The sequence below is a fragment of the Carlito syrichta genome, unplaced genomic scaffold, assembly GCF_000164805.1.
Source record: "Carlito syrichta isolate Samal-C Ts95f unplaced genomic scaffold, Tarsius_syrichta-2.0.1 Scaffold303668, whole genome shotgun sequence".
Classification (NCBI taxonomy): domain Eukaryota; kingdom Metazoa; phylum Chordata; class Mammalia; order Primates; family Tarsiidae; genus Carlito; species Carlito syrichta.
Genome location: NW_007247764.1, coordinates 482,727 through 493,374, shown reverse-complemented (window position 1 = coordinate 493,374; position 10,648 = coordinate 482,727). Strand labels below are relative to the sequence as shown.

The 10,648-nt window shown below is 46.6% G+C and overlaps 1 pseudogene across 1 annotated transcript; it reads right to left on the bottom strand.

Annotated features, from left to right (window-relative positions):
* Window positions 1-3,637: 3,637 nt before the first annotated feature.
* LOC103261346 lies at window positions 3,638-4,351 on the bottom strand (annotated as a pseudogene). Its single transcript, XR_002482014.1, has one exon. The product of XR_002482014.1 is annotated as a transcription factor BTF3 pseudogene (transcript).
* Between the last annotated feature and the right edge of the window lie 6,297 nt (window positions 4,352-10,648).

Here is a 10,648-nt window from a genome sequence, read left to right as displayed (position 1 = left end):
AAGTGTACCCAGAGTCTCACTGTCTCCTCCTCTTCCTCCACCACCACCTGGATTACATGGCAAGAGCCCCCTAACTGATCTCTCTCATCTCATTCTCTGCCCTATACAATCTTTTCTCCACATCATAGACAAAGACAGCTTCTGATTCCTGAACAGGATCACTTGGGTTCCCTGCCCAGAACTTCCAATGGCTCCCAGCTGCCCTTACCATAAAGTCCTAACTCCGCACCCCATCTGGAGCCCGTCTCTTCCACCGCCTCGCCCCCTCGCTCGCCTAGTAACTCCAGCCACGTCCTTCCTTTTGGTTCTCAAACATGCCAGCTCTTTCCCACCTTAGGGAGAGCTTGCGTTTGCCGTTCCCTGGGTCTTGGAAAGCTTATCCCATAGATCTTTTTTTTTTTTTTTTTTTGAGTTGAAGTCTCACTCCATCACCCAGGCTGGAGTGCAGTGGCATACTCACGATCACCCCAGTGTCGACCTGCTGGGTTCCAGCGATCCTTCGGCCTCAGCCTTTCGAGTAGCTGGAACTACAGGCGCGCGCTACTGCGCCCGGCTAATTTTTGATTTATTGTAGAGATAAGGGCTCACCAAGTTGTCGGGGATGTTCTTGAACCCATGGGCTCAGGCAATCCCCTCACCTCAACCTCCCAAAGTGCTAGGATGACAGGCTTGAGCCACTGCACCCGGCCATATTACAGATCCCTCTTCCTGTTCAGTTCCCAGCTTGAGCTTCACCCCGTAGGGAGGCCTCTGCTGAGGGAGACTGTCGGTGGCTGGAAGCCACTCTGATTTTGATTTCATTTCTTCTAACACCTGATATTTTCTGTCTGCATGCACCACAAGGAGGAGCCACCTTTTACTCATTCACCCCTGCATTCCTAGAGCCTAGAACAGAGTGCAGCACATAGAAGTTATCCCATTTCTGTGTTGTTTGTTTTTTAGAGAAAGGGTCTCGCTGTGTCATGATCATAGCTCACTTCAGCTGCCAACTCCTAGGCTAAAGCGATCCTCTCACTTCAGCCTCTGAGTAGCTAGGACTACAAGGTGCAGGTCACTGTGCCCAGCTAATTTTTTTTCCTTTTTTTTTTTAGAGACTGATTCTCTTTATGTTGCCCAGGCTGCAGTATTTTTAAGTAAATTCGAGATTAAGGGAAAGATAAAATTCCAAGTCTGAACTTATCAAGGCAAAGCAAAGCAAAATCATTTTTTCTGGTCAGTTCTGAAAAATGTCATTAAAAAGGTGAACTATTTGGTGAGGTTTACAATTTCCCCAGACTGGCCCCAACCTACCTTTCCTAATATATCCAGACACCTTCTTAAAAGCATTTTCCTATAGTATCCTGGACTACCTTACTCTTTTTTTCTTTTCTTTCTTTTTTCTTCTTTTTTTTTTTATTCAGTCTCACTCTGTCTTCCAGGCGGAGTGCAGTGGCATGCTCACAGCTCACTGCAGCCTCAACCCCCTGAGGTCAGGGGATCCTTCCACATCAGCCTCCCAAGTAGCTGGGATTACAGGAGCGCCACCACACTCACCTTCTTTTTTTGTAGAGACGAGATCTTGCTATGATGCCCAGGCTGGTCTCAAACTCCTGGCCTCAAGCAATCCTCCTGCCTCAGCCCCCAAAGGACTGGGATTACAGGTGTGAGTCACCTTGCCTGACCTTCCTTACTCTTTTTTATCTCTAAATTCCTCATTCCCTCTGTCCTCATCTGTTTGATCATTTGACCTCTAGTACACTTCAGAAGAAAGCCCACATCACAAGAACAAATCACAGGAACCTGCTTTTTTCCCTCTAGCATGAATTCCTAGAACACTCGGAATTCCAAGAAGAGAGCTTTGCTTTCTCCCTGGATGCCAACTTTCTCTTCTGCTCCATGGAGGACATGCTGACCTATTGGGAAAGTGATGATTTTTTGTTGGGAAGGGGGAAAGGAGGTGGGTTCAGGGTCTCATTCTGTCGCCCAGGCTGGAGTGCAGTGGCATGGTCACAGCTACTGTAGCCTCGACCTCCTGGGCTCAAGAGATCCTTCTACTTCATCCTCTCAAGTAGCTGGGACTACAGGCATGTGCCACCACACCCAGTTAATTTGAATTATTGTAGAGACTAGATCTCACCATGTTGCCCAAGTTAGTTTAGTTTCGAATTCTTGGGCTCAGGCAATCCTCTCATCTCAGTCTCCTAAAATGCTGGGATTACAGGGTGAGCCATCACGCCCAGACCAAGGGACAGCGTGTTCTGTTCTGGCCAAGTGTTCTGTGGGGATCTTTGAATGCCAGTGCAAGACTTTGCACATTGCAATTGTGGAGCATAGAGGCCCACGCCATGTCTGATTGCTCTGCCTGTAACCATGCTTACGAAGAACTACTGTGGGCAGAAGTCCTATTTTTTGTTGTGTTACCTGAGGCCTTTTCACTTAACAAGGAAGATTATGCCATTAGATAGAGGTATGATTTTAAATGTGTTTGTTTGTTTGAAAGACAGGGTCTCACTCTGTTGCCCAGGCTGGAATGCAGTGGCACAATCATGGCACACCACCGCCTCAACCTCCTGGGCTCAGGTGATCCTTCCACCTCAGCCTTCCAAGTAGCTAGGACTACAGGAATAAGTCACCACACCTGGTTTGTTTGTTTATTGAGATGAGATCTTGCTATGTTGCCCAGGCTGGTCTCAAACCCCGGACTTGTGCAATCCTCCCGCCTTGGCCCCCCAAAGTGCTGAGGTTATGGGTGTGAGCCACTATGCCTGGCCTTGATTTTATTTTTATTTTTTATTTTTTTGAGTTGGAGTCTCACTCTGTCGCCCAGACTGGAGTGCAGTGGCCGCTCCTGGCCACCTCAGCCTTGACCTGCTGGGCTCCGGTGATCCTTCCACCTCAGCCTTCCAAGTCGCTGGAACTACAGGCGCGCACTACCATGTCTGGCTAATTTTTGATTTATTGTAGAAATGAGGTCTCACCAAGTTGCCCAGGTGGGTCTCGAACCCGCAGGCTCAGGCAATCCACTCACCTCAGCCTCCCAAAGGTGCGGGATTACAGGCTGAGCCACCGAGCCCGGCCTGGCCTTGATTTTAAATGTATTTGATTCAATAACATATGTCCATAGACCTGTCACCTCTGGAGAATCCCCTAGGTCTCTCCCCTCTAGCCAACCACTGTTACCAATTTAGTGGGTGATCATTTCACTCACAGCATTTAGTCATGATTCCTGGACCAGAATCTTCGGACTGTAACTGTTTTCCCACATTTCCAACAATTTTAAAGACACTGTATAATGAATGTAAGGTGCATTAGATGTACGTTTACCAATTTTATTTCAAATTCTTACCAGGCTTTTGTTTAACCCTTTGAGACCCTAGATGGGTCTATGATGTTTGCTGCAGTTGGACAGATTTCTAGACAAACTAGAAAATCTGGAATTCACGACTCGACACACAGGTAATTATCATGTGGGGATTTCGGAGATGAAAAGACTCACTGCCCCCTACTATCACCCACATGAGTTTTTTTTTGTTTGTTGGTTTTTTTAATTTTTGTTTCAAACTTTATTCCCAGGCTTATTCAGCTTAATTAGCTGCAAACAATGAGTTGTGAATAAGCAAAAACTGTAAAGAGCTGCAGTGTCCCAGGAGCTTGGGCTTAAAAATATTAGAGATCTAGATTTTATCAGATCCATAAACAAAACAATTTTTAAAAGCAGTCATAATATAAAATAGCAGCTCCCAGTAACTTCTTCAAGTTTTATCTTCTTCGGAAGTTGACTCACTTCAGTTTGCCTCATTCTTGGGAGCCTCGTCAAAATTCTCCACAAGATCTGGAACCTCATCATCCTCATCCTCTCTAGTAGCAAGTGGTGCTTTTCTATCCACAGAGTGTTCGGGAAGAGCTTCAGCCAGTCTCCTTAAACTAGTCTGACTGTTTGCACCAAGCTGGTGTAAGATGCTGGGTAGCATTTTTGTCAGCTGCTTTGTCTCAGCATGGCCTGTAATGGTGAAAGTGTTTGCTGCCAGAGATGCCTGAACTTTAGGGTTGTTAAAGTGAGTAACTGTTCCTTGGTTTGTAAACATGTTCACCTCTTCAATACCAGAGATATTGTTTACCCCTAACTTCTTCAAGGAGAACTGAAGTTTTTTATCATCTGCTGTAGCTGTTCAATGAACCACCTTCTTCTTTCTGCGAGCAGTTCCTTTCCCACCAATGCGCACTTGTGCCTGCAGTTTGGTGAGTTTTTCCTGGCTCATGATGGTTTCTTTCGTCTTGTCGGAGTGGAAAAGGGGCTGCGCGGGGGACTAGGGTTGGAGCTCAGGGGGTCTCGGCTGGACCAGCTGAGATTAGGCACACACACGCGGGGACACAAGATCCACATGAGTTTTTTATGCCAGGCACAATTCAACCTCCTTGCCCTAAGGCTGCGTAGTGCAATATGGGGTCATACGAAGAACATGTGCTAAACAGGTCTCCATCCATTCGAACCCTGAGTCTGCTTCTTGTAAACTGAGCCACACAGGACACATTGCTTAACTTCATTGAGCTCTTTTCTCTAGTGTAAAATCCGAACAATATCTGCCACATAGGGCTGTTGTACAGATTAACTGTAACGATGTGTGTGAGTGGCTGTCACCAAGCAGTCATTCCACAACTTGTTAAATGACTTGGGGACTATTTAAAGTTCAGATGCCTCCCCAAGGGTGCCTTCCATGATTGACTCCATCGAGGTAGCACCCGCGCCCACTGGTCTCCACGGAGGAGTCTGTCTCTTCCTGTTTGGAGACAGCACCTCCGAGGGTGACCTCCATCGCCTCCCTCTTCCTGTCTCCAGGGTCAGCTTCCATCCTACACACTTGTTCTGTCTTATCTTGAATCTCTCTTTGCCTGTTGGCTCTTTTCTCTCAAGCTTGCTCAGGTCTTTCATTCATAAAACAAAAATCTCATCAGTGAATCTGTGTATTTCTCATTACCTCCCACTATTTTGGCTTCTTTCCTAATAAGATTTTTTTTTAATATGAAAAGTTTTAGTAAACAAAAAGAGCCCAGGCGACTGGTCAGACCCCTTGGGCTAAGATGGAACTTCCAGAATGGACTCAAGCCTGCAGGTTAAGGAGGACTCCCTCCCCCTTAAAGAGCCGGCTTCCATGTTGGTGGGAAGTGGAGCAGCCTGGCTGGGGATTCTGGCTGAGGCCTAGAGCAGAGTGGGAAGGACCACACAGTTTGAAGGGCAGAGCCCAATCCCTCCTCCTCCTTCTCTGCTTTTAAGAGTCTGGGGAGATTCCAGGTGAAAGACCAGCCTTCCTTCAGGAAAATCTTACATACTCTTTTAATTGAGTTCAAGCTTGACCCCGGAGGGAAAGAAACCGTGGGCTTCCCCATAACCCAGAAGTTAGAGAACTTTATTTATCTATCTATTTGAGTCAGAAACTCACTCTTTCACCCAAGTTGGAGTGCAGTGGCACCGACAACGGCTCACCTCAGCTCGACCTCCTGGACTCAGGCGATCCTTCTGTCTCAGCCTCTTGAGTAGGTGGGACTACAGTCGGGCACCACCACACCTGGCTCATTTTTCTTTTCTTTTTCTTTTTTTCTTTTTTTTGGGAGATGATGTCTTGCTATGTTGCCCAGGCTGATCTCAAACTTCTGGGCTCAAGCATTCCTCTGCCCTCGGCCTCCCAAAATGCTGGGATTATGGGCATAAGCCACCGTGCCCAACCGAGGACTGCATTTTATTTTATTATTATTGTTATTTTTTAAATACGGGTAAAATTTGTTCTTTTTTTTTCCTTTTGTATATAATTACGTTTATTTTATTGGGTTGCTTTATTTATTTATTTTTAAACATTTTTTATTATAAAATTGTGGAGTACAGTTAAGGGTTAGGTATACACGTGTGCATCGTACAGGCACCCTTGTTAATAAGGGGTGTCTCCCATCCCCAGACAGATATTGACTACCGTTAGGAAGACTGCATTTTAAATAAATCCCAGGCTACATTCTGGATCCCTTCTCCAGAAAGCCAGTGTCCAAGGGGGACTGAGGAGGAACAAGCCTGTACCCCTTAGGAATGATGGGGACGCTCACACTCCATAAAATACAGGCTCTCCTGACTCTAGATATTGGGAGATTGGGCAGGGTGTGAGGAAATCAGAGCAGGGTACCACTACCACTTTCTGTCCCAAACAGAAGGGGACAGAGCTCAGGAATGCATGCTGATTCCAAAGGTCATCAGATGGCCTTCCTCCTCTCCCTAGCTGGATGGCATCACTGAGAGCTGTATACTTCCTGCAGAACCCCTGGGCTGCTGCTCCCCTAGAATCTTGTTGGAATAAGAGACTGAAATCCACCATCCGCAGTGGAGGGAAGAAAAAAGGTGGAAGCAGTCAGAGACATCTTGTGAGAGTAGAGTGATGTTGGAAAAAGGGCTCGCGCTTGACTCCTCTACCAATATCGGCCTTGGGGCTCTTCCTACCTACTTTATGGTTCTTGTACCCAATCATCTGGCTCCTCGGTAAGAGAGAAGGCAGAGAGAAGGGAAACCCATATAAAGGGCTGTGGGTTCCAGATGGGTCAGCGTCTCAGCAAGCTCAATGAAAGGATGAACCAGCCGGGCTCGGTGGCTCAGCCTGTAATCCTGAGCCTTTGGGAGGCTGAGGCGAGTGGATTGCCTGAGCCCGCGGGTTCGAGACCCGCCTGGGCAGCGAGACCTCATCTCTACAATAAATAAAAAAATCAGCCGGGCGTGGTAGCGTATGCCTGTAATTCCGGCTACTTGGAAGGCTGAGGCTGAAGGATCGCCAGAGCCCAGCAGGTCGAGGCTGCGGTGGCCGGGAGCGGCCACTGCACTCCAGTCTGAGCGACAGAGTGAGACTCCAACTCCAAAAAAAAAAAAAGAAAGGATGAACCACACTCACTGCCTTTACCGCCCTCCTCCTCTCCACTCCTCAACCCCTGCTCCCCACAAACCCCTGGAACCACTATTACCAGGGTTACCAAAGACTCCTTTTATGCAGAATCCAATGGGCATTTTTTAAAAATTCTTTTTTAGTTGGGGTCTTGCCCAGCCTGAAATGCAGTAGCACAATCACAACTCACCACAGCCTCGACCTCCTGGGCTCAAGTGATTCTCCCTCCTCAGCCTCCCAAGTTGCTGGGACTGCAGTTGCGCAACACCACACCTAGCTAATTTTAATTTTTTCTAGAGGCCAGGTCTCACCATGTTGTCCAGGCTGTTCACAAACTCCTGGGCTCAGGCAGTTCTCCCACTTCGGCCTCTCAAAGTGCTGGGACAGGTGTGAGCCACTACACCTGGCCCAATGGACACTTTTAAGTCCTTATTTCCTGAATCTCTCTTGGGAGTTGCCACCTCTTATTCCTGAGACTGTTTCCTTAACTCCTGCAACTCTTTCATTCTGCTTTTACTTCTCTGGTATCAGAATTTTATTTCTCTCCATGGGTGCATCCTCTGCCTATACCCTAAAAGGGACTTTTCTTTGAACCATTGTCCTTCTCTGTCCTACCTGGGCAACCTCATTCAATCTCTGATTTATTTTATTTTATATATTTTTTTTAGTTGGGGTCTCACCGTGTCACCCAGGCTGGAATGCAGTGGCATGATCACAGCTACTGCAGCATTGACCTCTGGGGCTCAGGCAATCCTTCCGCCTCAGCCTCCCTGAGTGATGAGATTACAGGTGTGAGCCACTTCGCCCGGCCCAGTCTCTAACTAACTAACCCCTCTGTGTGGGGAATTCATAGATCTCTATGTTTGCCACTGACTTTCCCTCTGAGCACCTGGCAACTGTATATAACTGAAGGCTGAACATCCTCACTTGGAAGTCCTATAGCTACCTCAAAATTAAAATTTCAAAACGAACCTTGTTATTTTCACTCATATTAATCCCCAACCCCTAGATTCTACAAAACAAACTCTGAGATACCCACCCCTCTAGTCCACATATGAGCCCTACCACCCAGTCAGACACCCAAACCAGATTGGTGTCCTCTTAGACTCCTCTGTCTTTCTTTTAACACTGTGTTCAAATACTAAGTCCTGCTGACGTTTATTTCCTAAAAGTTTCTTCTCCACTATGGTCCAGAGGTCACCATCTTTCTTCTGTACTACGGCCTTCTGACTGCCTTTGGACTGGCTCCTTCTTAAAAGCATATCCCATCCTAAGACTGGAGTGATAAATTCAAATGCTGCCTGAAGTTTCCTCATTTAAACACTCGAATGACTCCCTTACCCATAAGACCCAGGGCCCTGCTTGATTTGACCCCTATGTATTTCTCAGTTACCCCCAATTTGTACTTGCTGTTCCCACAGTTTGCTCATTCTCTTCTCTGAGCCCTGGGTTATTCTGCCCTGCACACCTCTCTTTACCTGCAAGCTCTTACCCTTTAAGATAAAACTCAGATGTCATCATCCCCAAGATCCCTGCTCTGAACCCACAGGGCAGGTTGGGGTACCCGCCATCCCACCCTGTGATTGCATGTTTCCAGGAGATATTCCTTGGGTGAATTTACCAGTCCTGGGTCTGGTACTCAATCTAGCAGACTTAGAAGGCTGATTTTATCAGCATATAGAACAAATCCATTTCTTAGTGGCAGAGTCTAACTATCTTCTCGAAAAATGTATAAAGTCAGAATAGGAACAAATTAATGTCAATAAGGACTATAAGTTAACTAAGACTGTTATACTGGAGTGTGAGAAACCAGTGCTTTCTTTTCCTGCAAACAGACCTACTATTCTACTTAAGTCAATGCAAAAAATAATAATAATAAACAACAGACATACCCATGGAGTTGAAAAAAAATCAACAGGCCAGGCTTGGTGGCTCACACCTGTAATTCCACTACTTTGGGAGGCCAAGACAAGAGGATTGCCTGAGCCCAGGAGTTTGAGACCAGCCTGGGCAACATGACAAGACCTCGTCTTTACAATCAATTTAAAAAAAAAAATTAGCCAGGCATGATGGTGCATGCCTGTAGTCCCAGCCACTCAGAAGGTTGAGGTGGAAGGATCACCTGAGCCCAGGTCAAGGTTGCGCTAGCCATGATCATGCCACTGCACTCCAGCCTGGGTGACAGAGTGAGATTCTTACTCAAGAAAGAAAGAAAGCGAAGAAGGAAGGAAGGTCAGAACAATGAAGGCTGGGCATGGTGGCTCACTCCTATAAGCCCTGCACTTTGGGAGGCCGAAGCAGGATTACTGCTTGAGCCCAGGAGTTTGAAATCAGCCTAAGCAACATAGGGAGAACATATCTCAACAAAAAATAAAAAATTAGCTGGGTGTGGTGGTCCACACCTGTAGTCCCAGCTACTTGTGAGGTTGAGATGGAAGGATCCCCTGAGCCCAGGAGGTCAAGGCTGTGGGGAGCCATGATCGTGCCACTGAATTCCAGCCTGGGTGACAGCGTGAGATCACACCTTGAAAAGGAAGAAAGGAAGGAAGGAAGGGGAAGGGGAGAAAAGGGAAGGGGAGGGGAGGGAAGGGAAGGAAGGAGAGGAGAAGGGAAGGAGAGAAGAAAGAATAGAAAAGAAATTCAGAACCATGGAAAGTAGAGAAATGAAGCACTTAGTGGAATCAGGATTAAAAGACTGATGGTCTATCTCCACATCAGGAGTGGGCTTTCCAATGGGATCGTGATATTAGGAGACTAGTCATTAATGTTCTCTCACCCTTGGCTAACATCGAGTAGTCACTGCTAATGCTAGCCTTTGTGGTTCCCTTTTTATTTCCCAGGTCAACCAAATGTCCCTTCTGCATCCCTGGCCTGGGTTCATATCGTTCACTAATCCTTTAGTATAGTTGCTGAGGAGACCTGTTAGCAAAGGCCATCCTTTCAGCTGCTGCTTTTATTCTCTAAGTGTGGACTTCCTAAGTTAAGAACTGAGCCTTGTTTCCAAGTTCTTGTCGGAGGCCTTTCTGTAGCAGCCAAATAGAAACTAGAAACTTGAACATGTATCTACTTTTATCAGAAGCATGAGGTGGGAGCTGTGAGAAAGTGGGAGAGGGATTGCGAGAAAGTTTAGGCAGTAATGCCTCTCCTCATCGCCACTCCAGCACAATTTTCAAAAGCTGCAGCCCTTTTAATGATTTTTTTTTTAGGGTTAGAAGTTGCCACAGCAGTTGTTAAAATTGTGGTGAAAAGACTATGGAGGAAGTGACAGAACCTCAGTGGTTAGATCCTGAGACCTAAAGAGAAGGAAGGCAAAGGACAGCACTGCTTGTTCTGGGCTTCCACACCCAACCCCCAACCCCACCCCTTTACCCAACCACCCAGGGCCAGGGATCTCAAATACAATCTCTGGGTCTGCGGAATCAACATTATAAGGGTACTTATTAGAAATGGTCTCTCAGCAGCCAGATGTTCTGGCTTCCATACCTGTAATACTAGCACTTTGGGAGGCTGAGGTGGGAGGACTGCTTGAGTCCAGGAGTTTGAGCAGCATAGTGAGACCTTTGCAAAAGTTTTTTAAAAATTAGTGTGTGCCTGTAATCCCAGCTATTCAGGAGATTTAGGCACAAGGATTGCTTGAGCCTGGGAGTTCAAGGTTGCAATGAGCCAAGATTGTGCCATTGCACTCCAGCCTGAGTGAGAGTAAGACCCTGACTCTTAAAAAAAAAAAGAAAAGAAGAAAATACATAGTCTCTCTTGAG